This window comes from Crocodylus siamensis, chromosome 12 (assembly GCF_052110815.1).
Source record: "Crocodylus siamensis isolate JL-2025a chromosome 12, ASM5211081v1, whole genome shotgun sequence".
NCBI classification, from domain to species: domain Eukaryota; kingdom Metazoa; phylum Chordata; order Crocodylia; family Crocodylidae; genus Crocodylus; species Crocodylus siamensis.
Genome location: NC_143406.1, coordinates 29799130 through 29806469, shown reverse-complemented (window position 1 = coordinate 29806469; position 7340 = coordinate 29799130). Strand labels below are relative to the sequence as shown.

The 7340-nt window shown below is 49.9% G+C and overlaps 1 long non-coding RNA gene across 1 annotated transcript; it reads right to left on the bottom strand.

Moving 5' to 3' along the window:
* Positions 1–6249: 6249 nt before the first annotated feature.
* Positions 6250–7027, bottom strand: LOC149854845 (uncharacterized). Its single transcript, XR_016438619.1, has 3 exons — positions 6757–7027; positions 6436–6575; positions 6250–6290 (listed from the first exon to the last, which is right to left on the bottom strand). It is a non-coding gene; the product is annotated as an uncharacterized LOC149854845 (long non-coding RNA).
* Positions 7028–7340: the final 313 nt, after the last annotated feature.

Here is a 7340-nt window from a genome sequence, read left to right as displayed (position 1 = left end):
GTGAGTACCCCCATTGCCGGGTCACTCAGGAAGAAGAACAGCACTGAACCCCTCCTTTCATCAGGTAACAACAAGTCATGGCAGGATAGTTAGGAAGCACCCTGACCAAGCGGGTAGTAAGGTACTCACAGCGCCCACTAGAGATGCCACAGTGGTGCATCGGCTGTGAACGGAAATTCCTACGTTAGCAAAACAGGGATCCCAACCCGGGTGGAAGTAGTCATGCAGGTGCCGGCTGTAGCTCACGTGGAGCTCCTGACACAAGCCATCCAAGCGATTGGGCAGGTGCTTGAAATACAACAGCTGCATGGTGCCCACCAGCAGGAGTGGATGCAGCATAATGCCACCCTGTTTAAGATGCCACAGATGACATGGGATGATGACCCTGAGGCCTACACTGAGGCATTTGAGAGGACGTCCCTTCAGATCGGGCTAGAGCTCACCCAGTGGACCCACCAGTTGGGTGCCCTAGTGGTAGACCAACCCCAAGCGGCCTACTGGGCCCTGTCAAGGGACGATACCCGTAACTATGATAAGGTGAAGGCCAAGATCTTGTACCAACTCAAGATTTCCCCAGAAAGCCATAGGAAGGCCATCCGAGCCTGAAAATCTAAGGAAGTCAAGAGGCCTCGCAGCTTACAACAGTACCTGTGAGACGCTCAAAATAAATGGGTTCCCGTGGGCCGGTTCGACTGAGATGGGGTCATAGATCAGGTCCTGTTGGAATAATTCCTTTGGGACCTGGAGGAAGACACTCAGGTATGGGTAAGAAGACACCAACTACAGAGCAGTGAAGAAGCCCTCCATCTCACAGATGCTTTTGCCAGCTCAGAGAATGAGCGTAGTCCGAGGTGAGGCCAACTAGGAGCATGACTCAAGAAGAGGAAAAGAGGATAGGTCTGCAGAAGGGGATGGCAAGGGGTGTAGTCTGTTATGGCTGTGGCCAGACCATCCATATCACAAGGGAGTATGGACTGGGTTTTAGTGAACGAGGTTGCGGATTGGCAACATCCACCTTGCCTAGAGAAAAAGTGATGGAAGCTGACCGGTGCGAGCCCATGGATTGCAGTTTTGGTACTAACTCACAGGAGGAGGCTGGGATCACCCAGTCATGACAGGCTGGATCAGGGATCAGGCGGTGTGAGCAACCCTGGCCACAGGATGTTCACAGTCCCTACTCTGTGCAGATTTGGCCCAAAGAATGGGGGTGAGGGAAGCTGGACCTTTGGTGATGACCTGCATCTTAGGTGGCAAGATGCATTTTTACAGTTGTTACCTCTCCCTGAAGGTAGTGGAATTCTGAGGTGAACTATGGGTCGGCCTGGCTCCAGTGTTGCCCTGTGAGATGATCTTGGGCCAAGAATGGGGACTGTTCTACACGGTACTAGAACATGTAAGAGTACTGAGGAGGAGAGAAAGTGATTAAGAAGAGGCGAGGGCTGGGCTGGAGAAACAGTGTCCCTGCAAGACGGATCTGTCCAGGACAGCATTGACATGGAGCAGGTAGCAAGTGTGGCGCAGTTTCATCAAGCACAACAAGAAGATTCAGAGCTGCAACAGCTATTAACAGAGGACCCAGGAGAGGGGACATCCAGGAGCCACCCTGACTCTGAGGTAATGGGCAGGCTACTGTACCAGGTCCAGAGGGGTCAGGGAAGGGACAGCAGAGAGGCAGCATCTAGTGATCCTGTCCCCATTCTGCTGACAAATTTGGAGATTGGCACACAACTCCCCATTAGGCGGCCATTTAGGGTGTACCAAAACCAGGGCAAGACTAGTCCAGGATTTCTTTTGGCCCCCTCTACAAGAGGGTGTGAATAGGTGGGGTGCAGCCTGTCCAGAGTGCCAGAGAGCCCAGGAATGGAGACCTTTGCAACCCATGCCAATAATTGAGATGTTGTTCTCCCGCATAGCGGTCGACATTGTGGGTCCCCTCCCAAAATCTAAAAGAGGATACCGATATGTATTAGTTCTGGTGGATTATGCCACGCGGTTTCCAGAAGTGGTTCCACTTACATCCATTAAGGCTACCCGTGTGGTGGAAGAACTCCTAAAGTGGATCGCCCGTGTGGGAATCCTGCGAGAAATACTGACCAGAAGACAAATTTTATGTCGGGTATAATGAAGGCACTTTGTAGCACCCTGGGCGTCACCCATCTGAAAACATCTGTTTACCACCCCTAGACTAACAGCTTAGTGGAGAGACTTATAGAACCATCAAAAGGGTGCTCAGGCATTGCACACAAGAGGACCCACATAGATGGGACACAATATTGATCCCACTATTGTTTGCACTGCAAGATGCACTACAAAAGTCGACGCAGTTCTCACCCTTTCAGCTAGTGTATGGCCACAGCCCCAGAGATCTATTACAGATCATCTGAGAATGGGAAAGGCTGGTGGGACCAGGAATGATAGCAGAAAGGTATCAGCAGGAACTACAAGATTTCATTGTCACCGAGAGGGATCTTAGGGGTGGCCGTGATCTCCTCTAATGCCCCCACCGTGCCAAATTCGTCTCAAAGCGCCCTCATTCTCGCCTGCCACGTCTTGATCTTTTATATATATAGGAGAGGCTGCCTTTCGTCCCCTTGGACATGGTGCTCTGTTGTATCCTCCCCCTGTTCTGTACTGTGTGACTCGGCGCACCCCAGCCTTATGGGCTATGTGTGGCTCCAACTGCCCTTTTACCACACCCTAAGCCTCGCTGATATCCCAGACGTTGTTCAGTCTGTCTGGCTCTCTGTGACTTCTCTGGTGCTCGGGCTCTCCGTGGCCCTCATCTTGCAACTGCGCCCCACAGGCGCTCTGGCTTTCCACAGCCTCATCTTGCAACTGAGCCCCACAGGTGCTTTGGCTTTCTGCAACCTCGTCTGGCTACCCCCTTGCTTTGGGGCTTCTCTCACTGTCCCCTTGCTCTGGGGCTCCCTCATGCTACCCCTTTTGCTCTGGGGCCTCCTTGCACTGCCCCTTTTGCTCTGGGGTGCTTCTCACGCTGCCCCCTGCTCTGGGGTTACCGCAGCCTTGGGGCTCAGGTGGCCATAGCTGTGCTTGGCCCCAAATATCCTTCTTGGGGTCTTGAACCCCCTGCAGGGCTCAGGCAGCCTCGGCCTTACCTGGCCTCCAATTCTCCGCTCCCCTTCTCGGGGCTGGGGTCAGTGCACTCCCGAATGCTGCACCTTCTCTGGCACTGGGGTCCCCACTCTACCGTGGATCCCCTATGAGGCCTCCTCCAACCCCTAATAGCCTCACCTAAACCACTGGTTGTAAACGGTAAACCAGAAACACAAACTCAAGCCCCTTGGCTGCAACATAAATTCAAGCCATCCGGCTATAACCACATTCAAGCCTGTCACAGGTTTTCTCCCTCTCTCACCCGTAACAACTGTCCATGCATCCTGGCCTCTTCCCTTTCCTCACTCCAGCAGAGTTCCTTCCTCTATGGCTGCTGGCAGGGAACTGCCTCCCTGGCCTCAGCCTGGGTTTATATATAGGTCAGGCTCTGCCCCCTTCCGGTCAGCTGACCCACAGTGGTTGCCCTAGCAACCAGCACCTGTGCCTCTTTATTACTACTCTGGCTGCCCTGGTAACTAGCAGCCGGGCTCCCCACTCATGGGCTCTCTCCCTAGCTGTTTCTGTTCTAAGGAGCAGGGCACCTGTGTGCTCTATGACACTCATAAAGAAGACCCAGTGAATCACTTGACAGAATTTTCAAGTCATGCAAAAACAGCAGAAGACCCAGTATAAGCGAAGAATGAAACCCAGGACATTCCAATCTGGACACATGGTATTAGTATCACTTCCAGCTTTGATGAGTAAGCACCTCTCAATGTGGCAAGGCCCATTTAAGATGACCCATCAGGTTGGTCTGGTAGATTATGAGGTGCTCAAGACACCGCCTTGAGCACCAAATCTACCATGTCAATCTCCTCAAAGAATGGAGGGCTCCACAGGGCTGGTGGGTGCAACACGAGGAAACGGGAGGTGTTGGGACCCCCCTGCCCTGAGTTAGGGGGAACTACACAGAAGTTGCAAGTGCAGCTGGGGGAAGATTTGATTGCTGAGCAACAGTGGGAACTGATGGGGATGATAGAAACCTTCTGGGATGTGTTCCAAGAAACCCGAGGCTGGGCATGAGGAATAGAACATGAAATCAGAACGTCGCCGGACTCACTAGTCAGGGAATGATGCAGGCGTATACCCCAACAATTACAATAGGAAGTATGACAAGAAATAGAAAAGATGCAGAAGCAAGGAATCATCCAGCCTTCCCAAAGTCTGTGGCACAGTCCAGTCATACCAGTGGCCAAACCTGATGGGTCACTGTGCCTGAGCGTCAATTTCCAAAAACTGAATGCCCTAGCGACCTTCGACACCTTCCCAATGCCCCATATCTCCCACCTTGCCCAGAAGAGTGGGGAAGTGAGGTATATATCCACCATCGACTTAGCCAAAGGGCAAATCCCGATGAGACGAGCTAACTGTGGCTGGTCAGTTTTCGGAACACCCTGGGGCCTATTCAAGTTTGTACAAATGCCCTTCAGGCTGAATGGAGCTGCAGCCACCTTGCACAGGCTTATGGATTCCCTGTTGGCACCACACGCAGCATACATGGTGGGATACATTGATGACATAATCATCTTTACTTAGGATTGGCCCCAACACCTTGACGCCCTGAGGACTATCCTGGGAGAGCTTCAAATGGCCGGGATGACTGCCAATCCAAAAAAATGTAAGCTTCCAGGTAATGAGACCTGGGGTTCTGTATAGGCCTGGGAACCATTCGATCCCTTGCAGTCAAAGTGGCAGCAATAAGCTGTTTCCAAGAGCCGCACAACCGTCCACAACTCTGATCCTTTTTGGAGCTCATCAACTACTATCGCAGGTTTATACCACACTTTGCAGAGCTTGCCGCACCCCTTGCAGATGCACTCAAAGGATGGAGATCAGGGACGCTAAGGTGGACGTCCAAAATGATAAGAAGCTTTGAGGACCTGAAGGAGGCGATGTATCGCTGTGACAGGGCACCAAGTCTCCCTCATCACTGAACTTTGGGGGAGCGAAGGAAAGCAGAAAACTTACCTTATCAACCAGTCCCAGGAGAAAAGGGACGGGGCTACCCAGATGGGAGAGAGAGAGACTGGGATGAAAACAAGAACAAAGAGAGCAGCACCTGCAAAGGGAGAGGGGAGAGAGTGCTAGCTGTGAGAGAGGCAGCAGATGGCTGGAAGGATTTAAAGGGGAAGTAACCCAAATTTAGCTGGAAAAAGAGATGAAAGCAACCTAGAAGAAACAGGGAGAAACTACAAGAAAGAGAAAAGGGAATGTAGGAAGGGTCCTGGAGAGAGACTTACCTGGGAAGATGAAGTGAGTTAACAAAGGAGAACTTTAAGTCAGTGAGTTTGATACCTGAAGACATCGAGTAACATCCCAGAGACTTAAAATTAAGAGAAAGAAATGAGAGTGGATGAAAACTAACAAAGAGAAGAGAACCCCACAATGTTGATATCAGTAGTAAATACAAGGTGACCTAGGATTGCTATTTGCTTGGGACCTGTACAGAGGAGAATGGGGAGAAATTGAGAGTTCTCAAAGACAGAGGGAACTAAATATGTATAAGATGTTATTTATCTAAGAGAAACATAATAGTTGTGTAGAAGAGTTATTTTTGTTGAACCACAGATACGATATCTTCCTCACCTCTCAGGACTGTGTTTATTTCTGTATCTTATTCCATCAAAGTCGTGGCGGGAGAGAAATAAAGGAAATTAACCAGTTCGTATTAAAACAAGAGATGGTGATTTATTTTGTGGGAGTAACTTAACTCTTATAATCACAATGTGGTGGTACATATTCCTGACTTCTCTCTTCTTTTATTCTACAGACCAATGCATCTGGCAGTGCCCTAGGGGCAGTCTTACTACAAAGATGAGGGGAAGATGAGTGCCTGGTCGCATTTGCAAGCCTCAAACTCAGCCAACTCAAGTATGCCATGAGAGGGAGTGCCTAACCATACACTGGGCGGTAGAGCATTTTAAATATTATCTGATGGGGTGGGAGTTCCTGGTGGTGACAGATCGTGCGCCACTGCAGTGGTTAACCAAAACACAGAAAATACTCACATAACCCACTGGGCACTTGCTTTTCAACCTTTCAAGTTCACAGTAGTGCACCACCCCGGCAACGATAACTTCATGGTGGATTGTCTCTCTAAATATATTTGGTCAGAGGATCCAGCTGAGGAGGCATGCCAAGCATTTGAGAGGAAACACCAGACAATTCGGGATACCCTACAAGATGTCAAAACACCACAAGGCAGCTTAGGGGGGGAGGTCTGTGGTAGCGAGAAGCCCCCACAAAGACTAAGGGTGCTAGGGGCAGCCCTGGGCACCCCTGGGGTGAGTAGGCAGACCCCCTGTGCCCCAGTAGACTTACCTCTGGGAGCGGGAGTGGAGCTGGAGCTGGCTATTCAAACAGCTGACTCTTCAAACAGCTGCTTCCCAGGTGGGGAGGCGTCCAGCTAATTGCAGCAGCTGATGCCATCACCACAGGAGGTTCAAAAACCCTGCCAGAAACTGGCAGGACGGGGGAGAGGAGGAGAGAGGGAGAGAGTCAGCTGAAAGCACGGCTGTGAGTACCCCTGTCATCGCGTCACTTGGGAAGAAGAACACAACTGAACCACGCCTTTAATCAGGTAACAAGTCATGGCAGGCGAGTTGGGGGACACCCTGACCAAGGGGGTGGTAAAGTACTCACAGTGCCCACTAGAGATGCCATATGTGGTTTGCCAGTCCTTGTTTCGCTTCTTGGGGTTTTTCCAAGCTTAGTCTGTTTTAGCAGTTGCTTTGCATCCGCCTTCTTCTCATCTTAAACCAAAGTCACTTTAGTTGTAAAAATGGGTCTCAGCCTTGAAGTGTTCTTGTTGCCCACATGGCAACATTTCTTCTTCTGTTATCTCCTTTGTCCCCTTGAGCTTCAAAGGGATTCTTCAGCCATTTTTTAGTTAGTTACTGGCCGGTAATTTACACATCTGGTGCCTTGTTGTTTATATAAACAATTACATCCTCTGTCCTTTTTCTCATGCAAAAACTCCCGTTCATTCTTCACTCACCCCTTGCCCATGTCTCTGTAATGGGGAACACAAAGTTCATTCACCTGTGTCAAGCTGGAAGCATTACAGAATAGAGTCAAGTAGTTACTTTCTAGAAGACAGAAATCAAATCATTAAATTTTCTAAACTATATAAAAAAGAAATTTAACCAAATGCTATAAATGCTACATCAGGCTTTTTTTACTATTTATCTACAGAACTTAAGAAAAATATAATGATTCTAACACAA